The following is a 13,039-nucleotide window of genomic DNA, read 5'->3' as shown; positions in this document are numbered from 1 at the left end:
GCCAGCTGTGATTGAGCCACGCCCACTTCCCTCTGCAGCCCATTCATTCAGCTCAAGACTGCTGGCCCAGTGTTCTGTTTACACGTTCCCAAATTCAAGGAGGAAAAGTGAATATCAAACAGGCCTGCTCTCTTTTGATGAAGCCAAGGGATGATGTCAGATCTGGGTAGAGAGGGGTGTGTGTGTGTGCCTTTGAGGCTTGTTTGTCTTTCCCTGGTCCTTCTGTGCAGGCCTTTAACCAGCCATCTGAATCTTCAAAGACTCCCTAAGCCCAAAGCTGCAGCTTCTTGTGAGCTGGCACCATTATCAAGCCTAGGTGTGGGGTGAAATGAGAGGGAACGAGTGTTCTTTTTCCTCTCTGCGTTTATTGAGTCATATTTGTGTGTGGGGTTGTGTTCATGGAGATTTCCTCTTTCTTTTGAAACCAGCACAATCTAGTTGGCATGGCTGTGGTAACTGTCTGACAGAGAGTCCAGAAGATTCTTTGAAATGGGAGAGCTGGTGCAGGCCAGTCTTAGCCTCTGGTATTAAGATTCTTCCTTACAGTGGAGTGAAGTTTAAAACATGCCTCCTCTTCCTTCATTTGGGACTCATAAATACAGATTTATGAATGGCATTGCAGACAGAGAGGGCAATAGCTGTATTGTTTATAATTTTACGGGGGAGGGCAGATGGAAAACACTTGTATGTTTCTGAGAAGTGGATTAGCGCTCTGGGTTTTCTTCTGAACCAGTTTATACAAGTGCTGTTTGAGTGAGTTTATTATTTTTGATCTAATAGCTTTGGACTTGTTCCCATCACTTACACACATTCATACACACAAGCGCACTTACACTGGAATGGGAGTGTAGTTTAAGTGACTGAGTTTAGGGATGAGTGCCTGTCACTTCAAAATTCTAATAACCCCAGTTCTGCCTCCACTTTGCTCTGTGGCCTGAGGAAATGATCTAAAGAGACACTATCTACTTGAAGTCTACTCAAACCCTCAGGACTTATTTTTCCTTGTTATCCTAGTTCTTTCCATGTGTTCTGTGTAGAAAATTATCTGTATTAGGGAGTATCATACAAAAAGTCTTTTTTAAAAGAGAGACTAGTCACCCCAACTTGTCCTTCATGTCTCCCCAGGAAGGGGGACCACACAGTCTAGGAAACACTGATCTAAAGTATTTGTCATGAAAGGAAAAAATATTAGTTCATTAGAGGGATGTGATTATGCTTCCACATTAGGGATGCTCTTGAAATATACCCTGGACCTTCCTTTCACAGTTTTAACACCATAATTAAATCAAATGCCAGCTAGTGATTTTGTTGCTACATTCCCAAATGTTGTCAGGCTCTGCCCTCTACAGTTAAGTGGCTGCTATTACTGCCAGAGGGGATGAAATCATGATGGAAGGCAAAACCGGTCAGAATATGCAGGGATTTTTGCTTGGTTGGTTGGTGTTTTTTTATTTTTTTATTATTATTATTATTGCTTTTTGAAAAACAAGGCCATTGCTAAGTAAAAAGTACTTCGATTCAAAGTTTGGAACTCAAATTGTGAGATATGACATTGAAATCTTCATGTTTTTGAATTTCACCATTTAATTAAAAAAAATGAAAATTTTTGCATGAAATTTTACAGAGGTCTTTTCTCTAGGCACCAGTGAGACTTCATCTGGAATACTGTGTGCAGTTCTGGTCTCCCATGTTTAAGAAGGATCAATTCAAACTGGAACAGGTTCAGAGAAGGGCTACTAGGATGATCCGTGGAATGGAAAACCTGTCATATGAAAGGAGACTCAAAGAGCTTGCCTTGTTTAGCCTAACCAAAAGAAGGCTGAGGGGAGATATGATTGCTCTCTATAAATATATCAGAGGAATAAATACCAGGGAGAGAGAGGAATTATTTAAGCTCAGTACCAACGTGGACACAAGAACAAATGGATGTAAACTGGCTATGGGAAGTTTAGACTTGAAATTAGACGAAGGTTTCTAACCATCAGAGGAATGAAGTTCTGGAACAGCCTTCCAAGGGGAGTAGTGGGGGCAAAAGACATATCTGGCTTCAAGACTAAGCTTGATAAGTTTATGGAGGGGATGGTATAATGGGATAGCCTAATTTTGGCAATTAATTCATCTTTGATTACTAGCGGTAAATATGCCCAATGGCTTGTGATGGGATGTTAGATGGGGTGGGATCTGAGTTACTATAGAGAATTCTTTCTTGGGAGTCTGGCTGGTGAGTCTTGCCCACATGCTCAGGGTTTAGCTGATCACCATATTTGGGGTCGGGAAGGCATTTTCCTCCAGGGCGGATTGGCAGAGGCCTTGCAGATTGGCAGAGGCCTTCCTCTGCAGCGTGGGGCACAGGTCGCTTGCTGGAAGGTTCTCTGCACCTTGAAGTCTTTAAACCACAATTTGAGGACTTCAGTAGCTCAGACATAGGTTAGGGGTTTGATACAGGAGTGGGTGGGTGAGATTCTGTGGCCTGCAGGAGGTCAGACTAGATGATCACAGTGGTCCCTTCTGACCTTAAAGTCTATGATTCTATGATTCTAGTGTCACAGTTTTATAGTCGCTACTAATGAATACTCTGGATAAATAGTGAATTCAGTTCAATATCAACAGCTGTTGTACTGTTCCAGCTTGTAGGTTACCATAAAAAAAGAAAACAACTATACCTTTCTGATGTACAAAGAAGGGTTCTTGTATTATTTTTCTAAGTTTTAGATTTCCTAATTGTTTTTTACCTTAGAAATATCAGAAATGTCAATTCTGTCTATGCTCTCATGGGAGTTCCACTAATGGAGAACTGCAGGATCTGTTCCACTATGTTTGTTTGTTTATTATTTGTGACTCAGCTGGGAAATACCAGAAATTTTGCAGTAATGTTCATTTCAACATAATTTTTCATTCTAGACAGCTCAGTTAGGCATGTGACATCTACAGTGCTTTTGTGAATAAAATATGTCTGAACTTTTTACTTCCAGTGCTGAGCTATGTCTCAGAAGAGCAGCCCTGGTGGGGTGTGGGCATAGGTGACTCTAAGCCACCTGTATGTTCTCTGAATTCTGGGATCTGCTGGACCACTAGCACAATTTAGAGGACCCAATGGAATGTTTTAAGTTATGGTAGCCTTAAACAGGCACCTACAGGCCACTCCAAGCCCAGTGGATTGCTCCATCCAATGCACATTGTCCTCTGGCCAAGCCTCCTCATGTCCCTGGACAAGTACCTATGCTGAAGCCTGCCCAGAAGTGTGTTCTGTGTGGCTAAGGAAACCTGCCCATGTTAAGGAGATTCCCCTGTGGGAAGACTTGCCTAGGTTCCCGTCTCTTGATGCTGCTGGAGCAGTGTATAGCGACCGAAATGTGGCCCAGAGCTGAGGCTTTTTAATTTAGTCCATTACTAGGGTATAAACTGGCCTGTGTATTGTAAGCTCCTTGTAGCAGGAGCCTCGTCTTTTTCTTCACATGTCAAATGCCTGGCACACAAATGCAGGGGTTAAAGTAGGAGAGGGGCAGCTCTCCATCCTCTGATAAAAGTTCTCCCTTGCTTAGATAAACTGTGCTATCTCAGTTCCCTGGCTGGTGTGGTAAGCAGAGCTTTGTGAATAATTGATTTTTTCGGTGCACTGGCTGAACCAAAAAATGGTGAATAAATAAATAAATATTAAAATTCAGGTCAAACTTAAAACAAAAGCCTTTCACATTTTTTTGGTGAATGAAGCATTTCATCTGACCAAAAATGAATTTTTTTGTTTCATTTCTGAGGGCTTTTATGCCATTTAAAAATAGAGCTGAACTAAAATTGGAAATGAAAAGTCATTTCTGAATTAAAAAAAAATCAAATTTTTTGACCTTTGGAATTTGAGGGGGGGGGCATGGGGAGGGATAGACCAAACCAATTTGGTGAATTCAGCATGAATTCATTATATGTTTTGATCAATTTAAATCTGATTTTTCACTGAAAAAAGTTCTGTCTGAAAAATTTCACTCTGCGTTAGTGGTGAGAGTTCCCCCCTTGTTTCTGTCTATTTTCATTGCTGCACTAATAGTCCTATTTAAGGCCATAATCCCATTATTATTATTTGTATTACAATAGAGCCTACGATTTCCAGTCATGGACCAAGACCCCATTGTGCTAGGTGCTGTACAAACATGATACAAAAAACCAACAACAGTTCCTGGCCCAAGATGCTTACAATGTAAGTGTAAGACAAGAGACAACAGATGGGAGAGTACAGGAAAACGATGAGAAATGGTCAGCATAATTGGTCAGCACGACAGGCAGTGATTTCTTCTACAAGTTACAATGCATGACCAATCCCCCATGGACTTCAGCGGAGCTCCCCATAGGCACTGGGATCCTCACATGTGGGGTAATTTGCAGTATTGGGGTCTAACTGATCAGTAATATTAATATACTCTTAGCCTTCTTTATCCAGACTTCACTGTATGACACTAATGATGAAATACTGCAGGTCTAGTTTGAGGTAGGTTGGCCACTCATAGCTGAATTTCATGACAGCACTGCTTCAAGCTGTTCTGTTCTGATTCCTGCAAGAAACTTGACTTTTATTGAGATTGCTAGCTGGGCATGTCTTTCTTTCTTTAGAGAATGGACAGAGGCTATAATGTAAAATCCTTAACTGGGGGCCTTTAAGGGTGCCAAAATACTATTTGGAACTTTTTGTTTTCTTTATCCCAGGTGACTGAAAATATCTGTTTAAACCAAAGCATGCTCCCTCCATTTCCTGTTGTTTGTCATGAAATCATAATCCTATACTTAGGGACATGGTGATAATTTCCATGGCAACTCAGAAGGATTCTAGAAACAAAGAACTCTGACTACATTGTATGGAGGTGGTGCAAAAACAGAACTGTAGAGGGCCTCAACATCAGTAATAGCCTTGGGAAAAATTCATGGTTGCATTTTAGACTGTCCCCCCACATGTGAAACCCTAATTTTCCAAATCACCATAAGCTGAGGATCTGTGGACTTCAGCCATGAACTGCAGTGCTCTTATAGAAAATGCACACCAATGTCCAGCTAGTAAAACCTCATTTTTCTTGGGTGAACAAATATCCCTAACTAGTGCTTATGTGCTCTTAATTAGTAGCAGATCCCTCCCTTAACTCTAATATTCCTATACCCTCAAAATATAGCTTCCTAAACTAATCCTAAACTGGACCCACTCACACCTAAAATAATAGACATAGCAAATATCTGACTGTAGTTTAAGATTTTAAAAAGATGGATATAAATACTGGAGATGGACCTGGATCAAAAACTTGATCCAGATTTAAAATCTAGGTTCAGATCCAAGTTTGAGTTTGAATCTCTCTATAATGGGCAGAATCCAAGCATCTCAATATTGGGAATGTTTGGGTTGGAATCCAGATTTCAAACTGCCTATTTCATAAGTATTTGAATTTGGGGTGTCAGCTCTGATCATTCCAGAGACATTAAATTTTGGCCCAGATCTGGAGTTTCTGGTTTAGACCTATCTCTAAGAAATATTGGGTGAAATCCTGTCCCTATTGACTCAGTCAGTGGAATTTTTCCCGTTGTCAATTATTATTATAATTGTCTTTGATTTCACCCATTATCATTTATTATTTGTTAAGCACCAATGGTGTGCTCGGCGCATTACAAGCCACAGATAAAGACAGTCCATGTCCAGAATAGCTAAAAGCCTAATGAAGAAGGAAATTCACTGTGTCTTGGCCAAGGACTGGATCAGGGTCAGTTTCATGTAAAGCTGCTATGTTCTGCACTATAGCTACAGTGCTGACCCATCCTAATATGTATCAGTTGATAGATAGGAAGAGACGCTCACTGAAACTGATCTTGATCATTCCCAACTCCCTGCATACACCCACCACTGCAAGTAACAACTGCTCATTATTTGAACTAATAGCCTTTCAAAGGAAAAAAGGAAATAATTGCCTCTTTATGCTGCATTGCTCTTTTGTTGCGGTTCTTTTTTATATATCAACAATCATACAGCTGTGCATTGTTTTTTAGAGAGAAACTGTTCTTCCTACCTCCCTGCAGATTTGATTAATGCTTTATTTGCATGGTAAATAATGTTACTGAATTTTTTCTTTGCCGATTACAGCGGGGGGATTTTGTTTTGTTTTTTCATTCTAAACATGTTGATGCTGTTTTTGTTCACTGGTAGACAGAAGGGATGAGGAGAGTTTATACTTTGTTGTTTGGTTTTGTAGGATTTGCTCATGACATAGTGGGACTTTTGGGTGCTACTGTAATATGAATATTAAATAGTGAGAATCCATATAAAAATCAGAATCTCCTGGAATGTGAAGGCTTTGGCTTATCTCCGATGCCCTCAACTTTCTCCCCTTTTCATAGATCAAAAATACAAACAATTTGAGAGATTGAGCTGCGTCAGATCAAGTGCACATGCTGTTTGGTACTCAGCACTCAAGTTTATTGCCCTGCACTGTGTGTGGCTACTTGCACCTGAGCAAAGTGGGTGCAAAATGTTACCATTCTGATGTGTTAACATTTTGCACTCACTTTACATTGGTATAAATGACTACACAAGGTGCAAGGCAAAGGGAAATCAGGCCCTAACCCCCTCTGCATCAACTCCTACATCCTTCATTCCCATCAAAAGCCAGTCTGCATCATCAGTGGAGACCATGCAGGAAGACTTCAAAGCTCCATGGCACATGTCTGTGTAGAGTTGTAATCAGACTAGGATACAATGGGTCAAAACCACTCAGCAGCTTGTGTGACCAGACACCCCGATAGTAGAGGCTTTGTCTTACATGGGCAACTATTGCCTCCCCCGCCCTTCCCCCAGTCGCAGTTTTTCACACTTGCTATCAAGAGGTCATGTCCACTACTCCATACATGGTCTATAATATATCTGGGTGAAATTTTTCAAATAAATAGTTTATTTGACAGAAATGCAGAAGACCTAACTTCAAATCCCTGTTCTGAAACAGACTTCGTTGATTCACCAAAAATTTCAAAGCATTTTAGATTCAGTTCAACCCACACTGATTTTTTTTTTCTCCTTGATCTTTCAGAACTGCCACCAAACCAAAAAATCAAGTATTCGTCCAGCTCTACTCCATAGTAACCTTGCTGGAAGTCTGGCTTGTTGAGGCTAAGAATTCCATCCCTCAGCCCTGTAATATTTTAATGCAGAGCAAAAACTTTAAAAATTGTCTTCACTCTTCATTCCCCAGTATCTGGATCTATAAGTTCATTGTACCAATGTCAGCTCCTACTTACACTCATGCAATCCAAGTGAAGTCCTGTTGGGTCTGCAAAAAATCTTCCTTGCAGTATTTCAGTGCTTTTGCTTTCTTGCTGCAGCTGAATCCTGAATATTTCGGGGAAAGAGAAAATGAAACATAATGGGGCAGGGGGAGAGTTATTAACTTTTTAAAACTCAGAAAATCATTTAGTTTAGATTCACTTTTAGATAAAAGTCTTGCAACAGGTTTTTGTTTGTTTGTTTTTTACCCACATTGCCTCACCTGTCCCTAGAAATTAATGAAAGCTGCCCAACTAAACTGAGATTCTTCTTGCTATGCTTTTGACTGGATGCAGATCCAGTAACAAATACTCAGGCAATACTCCCATTGGAATCTATGGGGTTTTGGACTGTGTCCTTTATTTTGGAAAAGAGCGGGCCTGATTCTTACCTTGTGCACACCAGTGTAAATCAGAAGTAATACCAGGAGAAATCAGTGGAGTCACACTGGGGTACATGGGACAGGGCTATCTTTACAGCTGTGCACAGCCAGGACAGAAGGAGGGTGACCAAGATCCTCATTTTCGCCACAGCAATGGAAGGTGCTCCTGCTGGGTGCAGACAAGCTCTAAAGCGATCAAACCATTCACAGTGAGAAGGAGAGCTGCCCTTGCTGAGATGCAAGAGAGTGGTTGGGTGGGGTGTGGAAGCCCTCTGATTTATTGACTGACATGTTTTTGTGCCCCTTTCCTGGCACCCCACAGAATTTCCTGTGTGATGCAATTTGATAGAGTCAGTCTCATCACCAGGGAGCCTAGAAAGCTGTTTGCCATGGAAAAATGCAGAATTTGTGTTTTTACAGAGAATCTTTAGTTTTTACATTGTGTGAAAAAATAAAAACATGTATAGTGGAACCCCATTATTGTCTGATCTAATTGGGACCGGGGCCGGATCGGATAAAAAAAATTTCAGATAAGCAGGAGAATGGGCAGGTCTCTGGCTGTCTGCCCCAGGCGGCAGGGCTCCTGCTTTCAGCATAAATATTGTAAATATATCAATAAAACATTGTTCAATTTATATCTATATTAGGGCTGTATATTAATCGTGATTAACTCAAAAAAATTAATCGCAGTTTAAAAATTTAATTGCAATTAATTGCACTGTTAATAGAATACCAATTGAAATTTATTAAATATTTTGGATGTTTTTCTACATTTTCAGATATATTGATTTCTATTACAACACAGAATAAAAAGTGTACAGTGCTCACTTTTTATATTATTTTTTATTACAAAAATAATAAAATGTAAAAATGATAAAATAAATACTATTTTTCAAATCACCTCATACAAGTACTGTAGTGCAATCTCTTTATCGTGAAAATATAACTTACAAATGTAGTTTTTTTTTGTTACATAACTGCACTTAAAACAACGTAAAGCTTTAGAGCCACTCAGTCCTACTTTTTGTCCAGCCAATCGCTAAGACAAACAAGTTTGTTTACATGTACAGGAGATACTGCTGTCTGCTTCTTATTTACAATGTCACCTGAAAGTGAGAACAGGCGTCCACATGGCACTTTTGTAGCTGGCATTGCAAGGTATTTACATGCTAGATATGCTAAACATTCGTATGCCCCTTCATGGTTCGGCCACTATTCCAGAGGACATGCTTCCATGTTGATGCTCATTAAAAAAATAATACATTAATTAAATTTGTGACTGAACTCCTTGAGGGAGAATTGTATGTCTCCTGTTTTGTTTTAATCGCATTCTGCCATATATTTCATGTTATAGCAGTCTTGGATGATGACCCAGCACATGTTCGTTTTAAGAACACTTTCACAGCAGCTTTGACAAAATGCAAAAAAGGGGCCAATGTGAGATTTCTAAAAATAGCTACAGCACTCAACCCATGGTTTAAGAATCTGAAGTGTTGTCCAAAATCTGAGAGGGATGAGGTGTAGAGCAGTGGTTCTCAAAGCCAGTCCACTGCTTGTTCAGGGAAAGTCCCTGGTGGGCCGGGCCGGTTTGTTTACCTGCCGCGTCCGCAGGTTCAACCGGTCGTGGCTCCCATTGGCCGTGGGTCGCTGCTCCAGGTCAGTGGGGGCTGCGAGAAGAGGCACGGGCCGAGGGATGTGCTGGCCGCCAGGGGCTTTCCCTGAACAAGCGGTGGACCAGCTTTGAGAACCACTCTGTTACAGCATCACCTAAAGCCTCCAAGTGAGATCATGGCCCCACTGAGCTAGGCCCTGCATACAGATATGGTAAGAGAGGTCCCACCCCCCAAACAGTTTACAAGGTAAATGGGCAAGACAAAGGCTGGGAAAGGAAATAGAAGTGAAGTCACTTGACCAAGTGGCAGAGCCAGGAATTCTACCCAGATTTCCTGAGTCCCCACTCCACTGTCCTGTCCACACTGCCCCTTTCAAGGATGAAAAGGAGCCACAGATGAACACTTAAAAAGGGGATAACCCTGTTTAACATTAAATTCCCCACAAAGCAGGGACTTGGGGATTCCATAGTAGACTCCCCCTTGTGACTGCTGAAATTAAAGAAAAGTCTGCCCTTGCTGAAAATAACCCTCAAATGCTGAAAGGCCACCTGTTTGCAAGATGAGACAAGACTGGGTCATGGCTAAAATGTTTCCCTGAATGATGAGCAGGTATTCATGTTTTCCATGATAAAAATACACAGTTTTCCATGATTAAAGTGAAACACTGAACTTTTTAGTTTCCCTAGCCACAATATATAGAGATTAGGGCTGTCAAGAGATTAAAAAAATTAATTGCACTGCTAAACAATAATAGAATACCATTTATTTAAATATTTTTGGATGTTTCTACATTTTCAACTATACTGATTTCAGTTACAACATAGAATACATGTACAGTGCTCACTGTATATTTATTTTTTATTACAAATATTTGCACTGTAAAAAACAAAAGAAATAGTATTTTTCAATTCACCTAACACAAGTACTGTAATGGAATCTCTTTATCATGAAAGTTGAACTTACAAATGTAGAATTATGTACAAAAATAACTGCATTCAGAAATAAAATAATGTAAAACTTTAGAGCCTACAAGTCCACTCAGACCTGCTTCAGCCAATTGCTCAGACAAACAAGTTTGGTTGCAATTTTCAGGAGATAATGCTGCTCACTTCTTGTTTCCGATGTCACCTGAAAGTGAGAACAGGCGTTTGCATGGCACCATTGTAGCTGGCGTTACAAGATATTTACGTGCCAGATGCGCTAAAGATTCATATGTCTCTTCATGTTTCAACCATCCTGGTGATGGTTTCTGCTTGATAATGATTCAAAGCAGAGCAGACCGACGCATGTTCATTTTCATCATCTGAGTCAGATGCCACCAGCAGAAGGTTGATTTTTTTTTTGATGGTTTGGGTTCTGTAGTTTCCACATCTGAGTGTTGCTCTTTTAAAACTTCTGAAAGCATGCTCTACCCCAGTGGGTCTCAAACTAGGGGCGCCGTTTGTTCAGGGAAAGCCCCTGGCGGGCCAGGCCGGTTTGTTTACCTGCCACATCTGCAGGTTCGGCAGTTCGCCGGTCCAGGCCAATGAGAGCTGCAGGAAGAGCGGCCAGCAGATCTCTCGGCCCGCGCTGCTTCCTGCAGCCCCCATTGGCCTGGAGCGCCGAACTGTGGCCAGTGGAAGCCGTGACTGGCTGAACCTGTGGAAAGGGCAGGTAGGTAAACCAGCCTGGCCCTCCAGGGGCTTTCCCTGAACAAGCAGCAGACCGGCGTTGAGAACCACTGCTGTAACATAAGTAATAATAAATCTCAAACATCTTAGTGTGCAAACGGAGTCTGGCCCCTCTGTGCATTGCTCCTAGCCTTCATTTTCAGATTGTTGCTGTTTGAATGTTAATGGTGATACCATGTGATCCGTGCTCAGCCAGTGACACCATGCTTGTGGTCTCTGTGTGTTTTTTTTCATGCCTTCCATGAGGAACAGCCATTCTGAGCTGGTCCACAAGACTACTACCCCCTTCTCCTTCAAATCCTCCCCTCCTGCCATGACACCTACAAGAAATGAGCTTGTGACATTGCTTTAGTTTTACGAATGACATTTCTTGGAGGGTGGGTGTTTTTGTATATGTAACCTCCTTTGCGGCACCATCTGAGTATTAATAATTGTCACAGCCCTAAAACCTATGCTCAAACATGGCGTCTGTTTAGCCAATTGTCGGTCAAAAGGTCACATTGGTACCGTGTGCAACACCGTAGTGCGGTGTGCAACATTATAGTGCCGTGTGCACCGGGCCGACTCTAGCATTTTTGCCGCCCCAAGCGAAAACAAAGAGCGCCGCCTCCCCCGAGCGTCACGTCACATCGCCCTGCCCAAGTCCCCGCCCCCCTGAGTGTCGTGTCGCGTCGCCCAAGTCCTCGCCCCCGAACGTCGCACCACCCAATTCCCCCCCGAACGTCGCACCGCCCAAGTCCCCGCCCCAAGCATCCCCCAGAACCCTACCTCCGAACGTTGCCCCGCCCAAGTCCCCGCCCCCCGAGTGTCACGTCGCCCAAGTCCCTGCCCCGAGTGTCACGTCGCCCAAGTCCCCGCCCCCGAGTGTTGCGACACCCAAGTCCTCGCCCCCGAACCGCTCATTGCCCAAGTCCCCGCCCCCAAGTGTTGCGTCGCGCCGCCCAAGTCCCCGCCCCTCCGAGCGTCGCACCGCCCAAGTCCCCGCCCCCGAGTGTCACGCCGCCCAAGTCCCCGCCCCCTCTGAGCGCTGCACCGCCCAAGTCCCCGCCGCCCCCCAGCACCACCCCGCCGAACCAAAAATAACAAAAACAAACCCCGAGTGCCGCCCCAAGAACGTGCTTGGTAGGCTGGTGTCTGGAGCCGGCCCTGCGTGTGCATGTTCTCGCTCTTTTTCCCTGGTCAGCTAAGGGTCAGACTAGTGCCGTGTGCAAAAATACCAGTGTGCCTGCTCTTGAACCTTCTGTCGGTCAAAAGGTCAAGTTGGTACTGTATGCAAAAGCATAGGGCTGTGTGCAAAAGTAGTGTGCCGGGTGCAGCTCCCATTGACGTAGAGGGCACCAGCTCGGAACCTGGTTGGTGAAGCAGCTAGGGACCAATCAGATGCTGACACAAGTAAGAGTCTTTGAATAAAACTAAGTGTCATGCCAAAATCTGCAGGAGTATCCGCGGGCTAGCTGAAAGGCCTGATCACCCTTTCAGCCAGGGTTTCCTCCGGATTTAGCCAGCTTGGGTCACGTTGATTCGCTTTCTTTTTTTGGATTATTTTCCCACCAATGCGTCATGCCCTTGGTGTCTGTATTGCTGGTCAGCTGCGCCTGGAGTGTGCTGTAAATACTCTGTTTAACTTCTCCCCTTTTTCCCCTCCCTTACTCAGTACCAAGTTGTGTATATAGTATATGAGAGTCAAATTGTTGTATTAATTGCTATTGTGGTTAATTATTGTATTTTACAATATTCGGTTAATGTGTGCACAGTTTTGTGTCTCTGTTCTGGATTTTAGTAAGCAGTTGATCATAGATCGTTTGGTTTTTTGTTGTTGATTGTGAATAGACTGTTTCAAGTTGTGTGTATATTCATGTTCTGATAGTATTGTTAGTTGGTAAAAGTGCTCCTCCCCAGCCCAAGTTGCAACTGATTCCCCATTAATAAACAACCACTTGGTTTTGAATTACAATCTGTTTTCGTTTTAATTTTCCTCTCTCAATCAAAACTTACTCGAACCTGCATTGGTCTCGGACAATAACCTTTGCCAAACAACTAAACCTTCTCCTGAATGTCTCCCCTGACCTTCCTTTGCTAGCCCCTCCCTGCTGCT

The 13,039-nt window shown here is 42.7% G+C and overlaps 1 protein-coding gene across 2 annotated transcripts in view; it reads right to left on the bottom strand.

Moving 5' to 3' along the window:
* The window catches only part of LOC127056595 (ligand of Numb protein X 2-like), a 74,762-nt gene extending 67,423 nt beyond the window's left edge, over window positions 1-7,339 (bottom strand). For both annotated transcript variants that reach the window (XM_050964646.1, XM_050964647.1), the window contains exon 1: window positions 7,255-7,339. The gene's annotated coding sequence lies outside the window, so the exon portion shown is untranslated. The remainder of the gene's footprint in view (window positions 1-7,254) is intronic.
* Window positions 7,340-13,039: the final 5,700 nt, after the last annotated feature.

This window comes from Gopherus flavomarginatus, chromosome 8, assembly GCF_025201925.1.
Source record: "Gopherus flavomarginatus isolate rGopFla2 chromosome 8, rGopFla2.mat.asm, whole genome shotgun sequence".
Taxonomy (NCBI): domain Eukaryota; kingdom Metazoa; phylum Chordata; order Testudines; family Testudinidae; genus Gopherus; species Gopherus flavomarginatus.
This window is presented reverse-complemented; position numbering and strand designations above follow the sequence as displayed.